This window comes from Carcharodon carcharias, chromosome 4 (assembly GCF_017639515.1).
Source record: "Carcharodon carcharias isolate sCarCar2 chromosome 4, sCarCar2.pri, whole genome shotgun sequence".
Lineage (NCBI taxonomy): Eukaryota > Metazoa > Chordata > Chondrichthyes > Lamniformes > Lamnidae > Carcharodon > Carcharodon carcharias.
Window position 1 is genome coordinate 77,662,994 of NC_054470.1, and position 14,117 is coordinate 77,677,110.

Genomic DNA, 14,117 nt, shown 5'->3' on the forward strand with positions numbered 1-14,117 from the left:
CATTCTTGTAAACCTCCTCTGCACTCTTTCCAGAACTATTACGTCCTTTCTGTAATGTGGTGACCAGAACTGCACGCAATACTCCAGTTGTGGCCTCATCAGTGTTTTATACAATCCCAACACTATATCCTTACTTTTACATTTTATACCTCTGCCAATGAAGGAGAGCATTCCATATGCCTTCTTTACAACCTTGTCTACTTGAACTGCTGCCTTCAGGGACCTCTGTACTTGAACGCCAAGATCTCTCACTTCATCTACCCCTCTTAGTATATTCCCATTTATTGTGTAATCCCAGTAACTGTTTGACCTTCCTAAATGTATGACCTCACACTTCTCTATGTTAAAATCCATCTGCCACTTTACCGCCCACTTCACCAACATATCTATATCATTTTGGAGATTATGACTATCCTCTACACTATCCACTACTCAGCCAATCTTTGTCTCATCTGCAAATTTCCCAATCGTGCACCCAACTTTCACATCCAAATCGTTTATATATGGCAAAACAGCAAGGGTCCCAACACTGAACCCTGTGGAACACCACTTGAGGCAACTTTCCATTCGCAAGGGCATCCATCGACCATTACCCTTTGTTTCCTGTTACAAAGCCAACCTTTTATCCAGTTTGCCACATTACCCTGCATCCCATGGCTTTTACTTTCCTAACCAATCTGCCATGTGGGACCGTGTCAAATGCCTTGCTAAAATCCATGTACACAACATCCACTGCACTACCTTCATCAACCCTTCTTGTCACTTCCTCAAATAATTCATGTTCCTGTACATGAATCACAATAAAGTTGCATTCAGGTACAGCACGTAATTAGGAAGACAAATGAAATGCTGGCCTTTATTGCAAAGCACATAGAGTATAAACATAGAGAAGGCTTGCTACAACTATACAGGGCATTGGTGTGACTATATCTGCAGTACAGCAAACAGATTTGGTGTCTTTATTTAAGGAGAAACATACATGCATTGGAGACAGTTCAGGAAAGATTCACTAGGTTGATTCCTGGGATTAAAAAGGTTGTCTTATGAGAAAACATACGTAGTGTACATTTTGAACTCTAATTCCTGGCATAAAGGCAATAACTCAAAGGTGCTCTCTAGCACTCCTTAAAGGTGAAAGAGACTTGGGGATTCAAGTACATAGATCATTATAAATGTCTAAAAATCAAAAAGGCAAATGGAATATTGGCTTTTATATCTCAAGAACTAGAATAAAAGATAGTAGAATTTGTGCTACAGCTATTCAAAGCTCTGGTTAAATTGCACCTGGAGTATAGTGAGCACATTGGGCACCATGCCTTAGGAAGGATATCCTGATCTTGGTGGGAGTGCAGCATAGATTTACCAGATTTACCAGAATGATAACAGAATCCAAGGGTTAAATAACAAAGCAAAATTGCTAAATAACATAAGAAATTGGAGCTGGAATCAGCCATTTGACACTTCCAGCCTTCTCCACTATTCAACAAAGCCATGACTGATCTTTTACCTCAACTCCAACTTCTTGCAATATCCCATATCCTTTAATTCCCTTAGAAAAAAACCCCATTGATTTCTGACTTGAATATATAGTATTTTCTCACTTAACTTTGAAGTTGTGTTCCTGAAAAATGCAACTTTAAATGAAACGACTTTAAGCGAATCAGATTTTCCCATTATAACCAATGTAAAATCTGTATTTAGGTTCCATATGACCTTTTTCACCAGAAGAAGAATGAAAACATCATACCTTGTAAGTTGAAATACTTTACATTGCCAAATTATTATTGTTAAATGAAATAACTTTTGAAATAAAATAAAAGTTAAAAATATTAAATGATATGCCGACACTTTTAGTCTGGCTCACCACCTCTACCACTCGCCACCTCCCCTGCTCCCCAAATTTCCCGCTCACCGACACCCCCACTTGCTGGCCCTCCTGCTCATCACCTCCCCTGCTTACTGCTGTTCCCGAGTACCACCCTCCTGCTCGCCAACGCTCCCACTCGCCGACGCTCCCTCTTACCGCCTCTCCTGTGCACTGCCTCTCCCACACGTTGATGCCCCCACATGCAGATGCTCCCTCTCGCCGACACTCTCACTCGGCAATGCAAGATTAATTGTTAATTATAAATCTGAGATTAATAGATTTTTGTTCACCTAAAGAAGCTGGGCAAAGGTGGGTATGTGGAATTAGGTTGAAGATCTCATTGAACAGGGTTTTCATTTGGACTTAAAAAGCCACCATTTGAGGAAGTAGAAGGGATAGGATATTGTGGTCGCTTTAGGACTGCAGAGAAGCAGGAGAAGATGACCACTGAGCAGTGAAGGTAGATGCCCTGCCTCCACTTCCACTCCCAGAAGAGCAGGAAAGGCAGTGGTCAGGAACCCTGCACACTGAGAATTTGCCAGCACTAGTGCAGAAGCAAGCATTTTAGAAATTCTGGAATTTTCATTGGGGCAGCTGTGTTTTGGAACACCTTTAAATCACAGTGAACCATGGATTAAAGATGGGAAGCATATTAAAAGGTGAGTAAAAACTATGTTGCCCCCTTTACATTTCATAATGAAATTCTGTAGCCTGAGTTATAACTGTGTTTAGTAAAATGAGTGTTGATAATGCTGTGATTGAAAAAGATAAGTGACCATTTAATAATGTGATTGCCAGGTTGTTGCTTCTGACAACTGGTGAGCTGTCAAGTAAAATAACAGAATTGTAAAAGTGAAAATGTCTTCAGGCGCATGACTATCCACTGGATAATGTGCAATAATAAAAGCAAAATATTGCTGATGCTGGAAGCCTAAAATATAAACAGAAAATGCTGGAAAAACTCAGCAGGTCTGGCAGCATCTGTGCAGAGAGAAACAGAATTAACATATAAGTCCAATATGACTCTTTTTCAGAACTGGAGAGAGCTAGAAATGTGATGGGTTTTATTGTATCGATAAAGGGGGGATTAGCAGGGAAAGCAAGATAAAAGTTCACAAATAAGTTGGAGGGCAGGAGAGGTTAAGTGACAAAGATGTCACAGAACACTAGATGAAGGGACTGGTTATGAAAGTATAAAGGCAAAATCTTTGGTTCAGAGCAAGTGTTAATAGCAGAATAAAGGTCAGCACTGTATGAAAACAAAATGGCAGAATTTATTAATAACAGAGGAAGAGGTCAGCATTGAAAGCAAAAACATGACAGCGAGGTACAGACTGGCACCCAGACTGGCATTTGGGCGGAAAAAATAATTCAAAATGGAGGGTAGAGTTCATGGTTTGAAGTTGTTGAACTCAGTGCTAAATCCAAGAGGCTGTAAAATGCCTAATCAGAACATGAGATGTTATTCCTCCAGCTTGTGTTGGGCTTCATTGGAACATTATAGCAGGCCGAGGACACAAATGTGAGCATGGGAACAAGATGGTGAATTGAAATGACAAACAACAGGAAGATTGGGGTCATGCTTTTGGACTGAGTGAAGGTGTTCCACAAAGTGGTCATCAATCTGCATTTAGTCTCCCCAATGTAGCAACAAACTCATTATGAGCAGCGAAGACAGTAGACTAAATTGAAAGAAGTGCAAGTAAATCACTGCTTCACTTGAAAGGAATGTTTGGGCCCTTGGACATTGAGGAGCGAGGAGGCAAAGGGGCAGGTATTACACTTCTGCGATTGCATGGGAAGGTGTTGTTGGGAGGGAATGAAAGTTTGATAGGTTGGGGGTGATATAGGAGTGGACCAGGGTGCCATGGAGGGAATGGTTCCTTCAGAATGCTGAAAAGGGCATTGAGGAGATGATGTGTTTGGTGGTGGCATCATGCTGGATTTGGTGGAAATGGTGAAAGATGATCCTTTTAATAGCATGTTTATTGGGATGGAAAGTGAGGATAAGGGTGAGCCCTGTCCTGGTCTGGGAGGCAGGGGAAGGGCTGAGGGCAGAAGTCCAGGGAATGAGTTGGACATGGCTGAGGACACCATCGACCACAGTGAGTGGGACTCCTCAGCTAAGGAAAATGGAAGACACTTCAGAAGCACCATTGTGGAAGGTAACATCATCAGAACTGATGTGATGGAGATGGAGAAACTGGGAGAATGGAATGGAATCCTAACGGGAAGCAAGATGTGAAGATATTCTGCATTGTACAATATTAAAAGGTTAGCTTAGTTTGAGAGCCAGAGTGAATTGTTTAAACACTCCCCATTGTTTTTATTAATTCTTTCAGATAAACGCAGCATCTATTTGGTTGCTTGACAATTTTGATGATTGTATCAGCCATTTGGCTGCCTTCCAAAGTACTAATAGATTTTGTACTGCAGTGTTTGTTATTCAGCTGTCCTGGGGAATGCAAGTTTGAATGCTTTGACAGATTTCTAAACTTTTGAAGATGATAACAGTTGTTCAGGAACTTATTCAACTGTGCTTTGTTTATTTGACAGTTTTATGAGTTCCTCAACAATTTCCAAATGTTATTGCATGGCTTTTGAGCTCGGTTTATAAAGTGGATACAGTACTGGGTGAGTCAGTTGGCAGATGGGGGTGAAAGAGGTGAGGTAGATGTAAGGGGTGAGGGAAGTGAAGGGGCAGGGGAGTGAAGGGAGTATGGGGGTCAAGGCAGTGAAACTGAGGGGAACTTTAGTCAATATTTGTGGATACATAGGCTGGCCTTTTAACCTGACTGTCATTGGCCCACCTCAATCTCCAACTTGTATTTTCCTGCCCTCCAAGAGGTGAAATTCCAACCTGCCAGCATTGCTGGGACGGAGGCAGGATTGCAACATTAGGATTAACCCCAACTCCCGCTTCCTGCCTTCAATGGAAAATTTCATCCGAGGAGTTCTCTTTGTGTCTTTTCAACATTTGTCCCTTCACCAACAGATTGAAGGAGATTAGCTGGATATTTAACTTGTGTGCTGATTGCCACATTTAACAACAGTGACTACTATTCAAAATTATTCAAGCGAGTGCTGTGGAGATCTAAATGAATGCAAACTATTCCTTGCTCTTTTAATAATTAATATGTTATAAATAGCAATTTGGATGAGAGTTTAATTTAATGACAGGCTATTTAATCTCTTAACTTTCACTCAAATGCAAATTGACTTAACTAATACCCTGTCTATCAATTTAAAAAATATACAAAATGTACAACATCTAACTGAAGTACCCAGTTTGTACGCTGTATTTTTGGCCTATTCACTGCTTTATTCCAGTCTCTCAACCTTGACTCAATGCAAATTAAATTATTCAGTACACTGCCTCTGTGAATTAAATAATTGTATAAAATCACAATTTCTAATGGAAGTACCTAATTTGTACACAGTGTTCCTGATCTGTATATTATTTTGATATGAACTGCAAACATAATATTCTGAAAGTATAGACCATCTAAATATTGTGACAATAGGACCTTGATTGCAATTTTCAGGTATAAACTAGTGGAGCATTTGTTGTGAATGTTTGCCAATTTGGGCCAACCATTAAGCAGCCTAACCAAAAGTGCCTAAAAGGATTGCTGGAGGGCACCATACAGAAAGTGACAAAATAAATATTTAATTTGTCTTGGGCCTAGAAGAGAAGAAGTACTTTTGAAATGTAGTTACGGTTGTAATACAAGAAAATCAGCAGTCAATATGCACACAGCAGGGTCCTAAAAACAACAATATGACAATGACTATATTTTACTTTTGTTTGTCGAGGGATAGCTTATTGACCACAACACATGGGGAAATTCCCCTGCTGTTCTTTGAAACAGTGCCATGGCTTCTTTTAGGTCTAGCTAAGAGGCCTTAGTTTAACATCTTCTCCAAAGCACATCACCTCTGATACTGCAGCACTCACTCAGTACTACACTGAAGTGTCAGCCTAGATTTTGTGCTCAAAGTCCCTTAGAATGGGATTTGAACCCACAAGCTTCTGACCCAAAGTGAACCACAGCTGACACCTAATTTTCAAATCTTGTTGATCTCCTTGATGCAGGTTTGAGGCAGAAATCTAAGACTGTCCAACCTGTGGTTTATACATTTCTACATTTCAAATGTTCTTTATCCGTACCTCTGAAAATTGAGCACATCCAAAAACCAAACTTTTTTTGACGAGTTATGCCGTTAACTTGTATGTTAATAAAGCAACATAATATTATATCCTAGGTATAATAAGTGTAAACAGGTAAGAAATAGGGTGTGTGAGAAGTTGGCAAACAGAGAAACAACTAGCCTATAGCTAGCTTAGGCTATCATAATGTAAGTAGGCCTAGGCCTACTTAAATTGATGTATCACAGCTCTGGATACAGTGGACCCAAAAACCAAAAATACCTGAGTATCAAAACACAATCAGCCCCAAGGGTTATAGAGAAAGGATACTTGACCTGTACCTACTGCGTAGCATAATACCCTTGAGTAGTTGGCTGTTCAAAATTATGCAGAACTTTTCCTTGGGAGATAAAGTAGCTCAGTTAAATGTTAATGTCCATCTTATCTTGCAAACTGCATTGTTCAACACCAACTAATTGTTTTCCACCTATGATGTTCATTATCTTGTAATACAGAGGAGTTTGATAGGAACAGTCAGGAGTTGAACACTTACATCTGCTCTGTTGCATTAATACTTGAAAATTGGGACAGATTGTCTCATTGATGTATCACAGCTCTGGATAACCCAGCATTAAGCTGTAGTGACATCAATTTGAGTTTGAGAATTTAAAGATGTTGACTTAACACCAGTAATTAGCAATGTTTCAATTAAGCGACAGGTTGCAGACATGCCAAGCTGGAAACTTAGCAACAGCTTCAAAAAAACTAACAACATAAAAACAGCCTTGAAGTTAGACTCATGATGTATGCAATGTTATTGAAAGTGTAGTGGCATGAGTTTCTGCAACTTTAATTGGGTTACATCCAATATTACTTCACTTATATTGGTGGAAATTCACCTTGTCTATAAAAGGGATCCAAATACTGAAGACACTGGTTTATTTTCTGGGGCATGCCTGCTACAGGAAACACTTCACATCTTAAACCAACTAATAATTTGACTCATAAAGGGTGATTTTTAACCTAACCCACCTGTCAGGAAACTGATGGGATTGGGTGTGATATTGTTTTTACACCCCATCTGAAGTCAACAGGGAGGAATATTAGGCTATCCAATTGGCTCACACGATACCATGGGTTTCCCACCTAGCAAGTGGAGTTAAAGTTCTCCCCATAGTTTTATATTATAATGAACTCCTAATTTTATACATGGAGCTACTGTGCATCAGCCAGTGCATGCCAGCCCACCATTGTCGATGTGGTTAAAGCTTGTTGACAATTTGGACACTGACAATTGGCTGTAAACAATATGCCCAGGGAGACGCTATACAAAAATATACATTCACAGTCTGTCTCTCAGATCAGCTTTCAAGCATAAGACAAAGTTACGGATGGAGTGACAGAGAACAGCAGCAAAAAAAGCCAACTCCATTTAGAAAATAATAAGAGCAAAGAACATTCTCCCTTTCAGATAATTTGTTGAAAATAGGTAATGATGGGTTTACTGGTCTCTGGTTATTCATTTATTTCTTGTAAATGACAAAAAATATGGGCCTGAATTTCACGCTTGGCCTGCGTCAAGTCAGTGGAAGCAGATGTGGAATCTGCTCCTAGCAGTGATCGCGTTGCAAATGCAATTTCACGCTGGATGGTCACTTAAGGTCTGCCCAGTGTGAAACGTGTCTTCTTAATGGCTGGAAAGGGCCAGGCAGGGACGGGGACCTGTCGGATGCCAGGTCCAATGGCAATCGGGAGGTGCTTTAAAACCGGCAGAGGCAGCTCCCTGAAGGCTGCCAGGGTAGAGTCTTCGGAGTCCGAACAGGACATTTTACTCGAATAATGGCCTCGCCAGCTGCTGGAAATATCAGGTGGGAGGGCAAGTTGGGTGGGCACTTGGCCCCCCCACCCCCATTTCTCAGACAAGTACTTTACAGTCCTTTTGGAGGAGGTTGATGCCAGGCAGGACACTCTAGTACCCAGGGATGGCAGGAGGAGGCTGCCGCACCTGATCAAAAAAGTCGGGAGGAGGTGGTAGCCGAGGTCAGCAGCCATGACACTGTGCGGTGTACATAGGTGTAATGCCGCAAAAGGTTCAACAATCTGCTGCGCTCGGCAAAGGTGGGCACTGAGTTGGCATGGATCAGTGTGGATAAGTGTTAAAGGCTGGCCGTCCCGCCGTGGAGCTCAGGGGTGTTAGAGCCTGAGTGCCAACTGGCACTGACACCGGAGCCGGCCCAGGGGGGTGAACCCTGGCTGCTTGGTGTAAGTGCCTTGCGAGTCGAAGGCCACAATGCAGATGTACCCTATAAAATATTCCAGAAGAGGGGGGAGGTTTCCAGGCAGCAATGATTTGGCATGTAGAGAATGGATTAATCAATGCTTCTCTGTTCTTTCAGAAGAGAAGACATAACACCAATGAAAGAACTAAGGCAGGCGGGGGCCCCCCAAACTTCCTGACGAGGTATGAAATGGATTCGTTGGAGCTGGAGAGCCGCCAGCCACCTTGGTCAGCCAGTCATCGAGAAGCAGAGGCTCTGATGAAGGTAAAAGGTGGGAGAATCAGGGATTCCAGGTGTTGCACTTGGATCTGAAAACCCTCACACAGGCAATGACCTCAGGTGGTCAGTGCCATTGTGGGAGATGGATGAGGCACCCAGTATCCCAGTGAGGTGCCCATCCATCAATGGTGAGCAGGGAGGCCCAGAGTGACCTCATGTTGGCGCATGAGCTGCTTGTCTTCTCTGCGGGCTCCTCTCAGGGTGCTCTGGGTGACGGCAACAGATCCCCCGCCCCTCTGCCAGTGACCATGGCATCTGATGAGGCTGCGACGACTGGGGAGATGCTAGCCCTGGCACTGGCCACTCCCTCCCAGGCGGGGCCAGCAGAGGCTCCACTGACCAGAGGATTGCTGCCAAGGTCATCAAGGCCAACTGGACAGCAGACTGTATCCAATGCTGCTGCCAGCAGGTGGTGGTGGAGGGTGGGGTTGCAGGCAATAAGTCGCAGCACTCCCAAACATAAGTTTAAGGCATCATGAGCACAAGAGGGACTGTTCCCAAGTGAACTTCTGTTCTGCTATGTTTTGTTAATATGTTCAATGGTATGGCAATTAACATCATATATTGTTATGTTCATTTGATGTGAGTGCCAACATAATATGAATTTTGCTTTTGCCTTAATGGGCTGAGTATGCTTCACTTGTTTCATAAGTGCTGGGCATGCCAGTATCTCACGCTGAACATGAATGGCTCTAAACTTTATTGCACAGGCACTGAGTGGTCTTTGGGGTTTAAAGGAAAGGGTCATTTCAAATACCTGGGATGGAGGTGGCACCCCTGGCATGAGATAGAAGTGGATCTTTGGCAGCCTAGCTGAAGAAGCATTTGATCAAGGCACCCCTGGTGTCCCTGCTACCCTGAAGGATCCAGAGGTCTGCCTCCACACTCTCACCGTTCTCCTCACCATGCTCCTCTTCTGATTCACCACTGGATTCACCCTCTGTGGTATGTGGAGCTGCCTCAAGATCTTCTTCCTGCAGTGGGTTCCCCTCCCTTGCCAGAGCCAGATTAAGGAGAGCATAGCATGCAACCATTATGAGTGACACCCGCTCTAGGGAGTATTGTAGTGCTCCCCCTGAACGGTCCAGGCATCGGGAGTGCATCATCAGAAGACCTATGGTCCTCTGTATCACTGTCTTTTTGGAGGCATGACTCCTCTGTTCTTGGGTGGCGGGGAGGCATCACAAGTCACCTTTTCAAGGGATAGCCCTTGTTCCCCAGCAGCCATCCATCCAGTCGAGCTAGAGCAATGAACAGACTTGGCACCTGTGAGTGTCTCAGGATTTAAGCATCATGGGAGCTGCATGGGACTGTACCTTGCACAGCCCTCCCTATTGGCAAAGGCACCTGGCTGACCTGCCAGCGCCTTCAGGGCCACGTGAGTGCAGTTGATTGCACCTTGTATGCGGGAGAATCCAGCAATCACAACAAAGCCTCTGGGTCACTCAGCCTGGTTGGCCTCATCCATACAGAAATGAATAAATGTCATTACCTGCCTAAGCAGAGCATCGCTCATCAGCTTGATGTGGACAGTTGATTCAAACACTCCACAAAATCTCCCGCTAACCCTTGGAAAGAGCTGAAGGCATAGAAGTGACCTTCAGGCCCAATCATATGACAAATGGAGGTCACTGTCTCACTGGAGAGGTGTATCCTCCTTCGGCATTGCACCTCCGATATGTTGAGGTAGCTGTATTGCCGCCTGTAAACTCCACCAGCAGGGTAATGGCACCTTCCGTGGCACCTTCTGTCTTGGACTACCTGCTGGCCCTGCAGCCCTTGTGCCTGCGTGTCTCCTCCCACAAGTTGCTCCCTTGGAAGCTACATAGGGACACCTGGCCTCCTCTCCCTTTTGCCCCTCTGCTCCTCCTCAGACGAGGTGCCACCAGCGGAGAACACAATCCCCATTACCTGGGTAACAGAAGGTTACCTGGAAGGATTCACCTGGTTAAAATCCCCTGGGAGCCTTGGAGAAATGCAAAGACTGAACCTCAGATCAGAGATCACAGAACTACAGAGAATCACATTGTTACATTGTAGAAAAAGGCAATTTGGCCCATCAAGTCTGCACTGGTTCACTGAGCATTTTAATTTAGTGCCAATCTTCTGTCTTTTTCCCAAAATACTGCACATTGTTTCTATTTATATAATTATCCAATGCCCTCTTGAGTTCTTCATTTGAACCTGCCTCCACCACAGTTCTAGGCAATGCATTCCAAACCCCAACTACTCGCTGTGTGAAAAAGTTTTTCTCACCTAGTATTTGCTTCTTTTGCAAAACACTTTAAAACTGTGCCTTTTGGTTTGCGATCTGTTTACGAGCGGGAATAGTTTCTCCTTATCTACTCTGTCCAGACCCATGATTTTGAAAACTTTTATCAAGTCACCTCTTAGCTTTCTCCTCTCCAAAGAAGACAGTCCCAACCTCTCCAATCTTTCCTCATAACTGAAGTGTCTCGCCCCTGGAACCATTCTCGTAAACCTCTTCTGCACTCTCTCCAATGCGTTCACGTCCTTCCTATAGTGTGATGCCCAGAACTGTACACAATACTCCAGCTAAGGTCTAACCAGCATCTTATATAAGTTCTTCATAACTTCCCTGCTCTTGTACTCTATGCCCTTATTAATGAAGCCTAGAATACTGTTTGCTTTAGAAATAGCTCTCTTTACCTGTCCTGCCATCTTTAATGACTTATGTACACATACACCAAGGTATCTCTGCTCCTGCACACACTTTAGAATAGTACCTTTTATTTTATACTCTCTCTACATGTTCTTTGTACCAAAGTGTATCACCTCACACTTCTCTGCACAGAACTTCATCTGCCACCTATCTGCCCACTCAATCCATGAGTGGAATTTTCTGACCCCGCTGGCGGCAGGCGTGATAGGTGGCGTGCGTGGAAAATATGGCATGGCCTGCTTCATGACAGCGTAGAGGCAGGTCGCAATCGTCTGCTTAGCCCACCGACGGTGGGTAGCGTTTCCTGCCATCGGTCGGTGGGGAGCTAATTGTAGTACATTAGCCTAGCATTAAAAGGCCATCCCATTAGGCTCTTGGAACCCTGCTGTATTGTCCGTCCAGGTCAGCGGGAAAGCACACCGACGTGTTTCACAACAACACGCAGGCGACGTGCACTTGGCGGACTTCACTTTGGGGGAACTGAGGTGAGTGAACAGGAGCGTTCTCCACAGCTCACCCATTGTTTACAGGCCTCAGGGACACCTGAGGGCAGGGGCAACTGATGCCTGGTCCCGGAGGCGACTGCTGAGAGGGGCAGATGATGCTGTGGGGCAAGAGCTAGCCAGTCTTGGAGGCGACTGCTGAGGAGGCACGGGGCAGGGGGGCAGGGGGGGTGGGGGTGTGGGGTGGTGGCTGGGCGGTCAAGTGCTGCATCCGGCACACAGGCAATTGAGGTGGGGGTCAGGGTAAGTGAGGGAAGTGTCTACACATTAGGGAAACCTATATAAACTGATCATGCTTCTGCAACTGAGACAGAACAGGCGCAGCCACAGTGATATGATTGGGGTCGGGCTCCTATCCTGCCCATCCATAAAAGCAATGTAGAGGCACCAAAGGGCCACCAAGTGCTCCATACCTTACCACCCCCCACCGCCCCCACGGCACATTCTTTGAGTCCGCCACCACTTTATTGGACCACGGAGCAGTTGGACTGTACACGTTGTACAATCTCCTTGCCAACACTGGCCATGTAGCAGTCACTGCTGGAGGCGCTCACAGCCCCTTGCAATCTCAGCATCCTGATTTGGACCAGTGTCCCCCATGTCGCAGGCTGACAGGGCAGCCATGCAGCGCACTCACCTCTGGCCATCTGAGGTGTGACCAGCACTCTCCGGGAAGCATTAAGGGGTGGTCATACAGAGCCAGGAAAGGTGCTAAGTACAGCCATGCTAACCACATCTCTCTCTCTTTCATGCTGCAGGAGGACCACATCAGGACCCTGGATCCTGGTGAGCTAGCTGTATGCCTGATGGCCTACAGAGGGCAGAGAAAATGGAGGAGAGAGCGACTGAGGGTCCTGGCTGCACAAAGGCAGGAGCAGCAAGCTCAGGAAGAAGGGGCAGTGGGGGCTCCTGCACACGCTACCCAAGAGCAACAGCGAGCCATGGCTGGTCGGCGCCTAGCAACACCCAGGGTCTATAGACAGCACTGCTATTCCTGCAGATGACTGAGAACCAATGTCACCAATAACTGCGCATGTCTAGGGACCTGGGGGCTCACATCTGCCACTTACTGCAGGACTTGGCAACAAGAGCACGTGGAGGGCATCCACTGCCAGTGGCTGTGAAAGTGACCGTGGTGCTCAATTCCTATGCCAGTTGCTCCTTTCAGGGCTCCACAGGTGACCTCTCTGGGATTTCACAATCCGCCTCCCACAAACGCATCCATGAGGTCACAGATGCCATCTTCGCCATGGCACACAACTTTGTGCATTTCGCCCGGGACCGGGACAGCCAGGATGCCAAGGTTCCGTTGGATTCGCCCTGATCCCGGGATTCCCACAGGTGCAGGGTGCGATTGACTGCTCATCTGACACTCAAGTCTCCATCGCTACACTCAGTGGAATTCATCAACCACATGGGCTTCCACTCACTGAACCTGCAGCTTGTATGTGACCATGAGAAACGTACCCTGCAGGTGTGCTCATGGTTTCCAGGGAGTGTGCACAACGCCTACATCCTGAGTCGCTCGCAGATCCCTGCAGTCTTCCAGGTTCCACAGAGCCTGCAGGGTTGGCTCCTTGGGAACAAGGGCTACCCACAGAGGCCATGGCTGATGACACCCGTGCAGCGGCCTCAGACTGCAGCAGAGCGACATTATAATGAGGGTCATGCAGCAGCTTGCAACTCAGTGGAACAGACCATCGGGATGCTGGAGATGTGATTCTCGTGCCTGGACCAGTCTGGTGTAGCCCTGCAATACAGTCCACAGAGGGTGTCATGCATCGTCGTCGTCTGCTGGGCCCTTCACGGAACGGGGATAGGAGCTGGCTGAGGAGGAGATGGAGGAGCTGCACGTCTCCTCGGATGAGGAGGATGCCGACAGGGATGAGGGTGAGGGTGTACTTGTAGGTGATGGTGATGGGGATGAGGCTCCCGCTTTGGCTAGACAAGGCAGGTATGCTCGGGATGCCCTCATAGCTGCCATATTTATGGAGGATGATGACGACATGCAGTGAGGTGTCCCAGTGGATCCTCACATCGCAGTTGTGGATGTTTGACTCCAGTCTGGCTTATTGCAGCACCAATATGCTCTGTGAGAATGCTCTTGTCATGGAGTTTCAGTGGAGGCCCTAAAAGTTGCTTGATCGCAGGAGGATGATGACAACATGCAGTAAGGACACTCCACAGATCTTCTCATAGCCTCTGAGAATGTCTGACTCCTGTCTGGCTGAGGGCAGCTCGCTTGCGCTCCATGATCAAGGCCATCTCAGAGACGCAGCCATGAAACTTTAGATGCATCTGATGCTGTGTCTGCCTTCAGCACCTCAGCCCTTCAGGAGCTGGTGCACAGCATTAC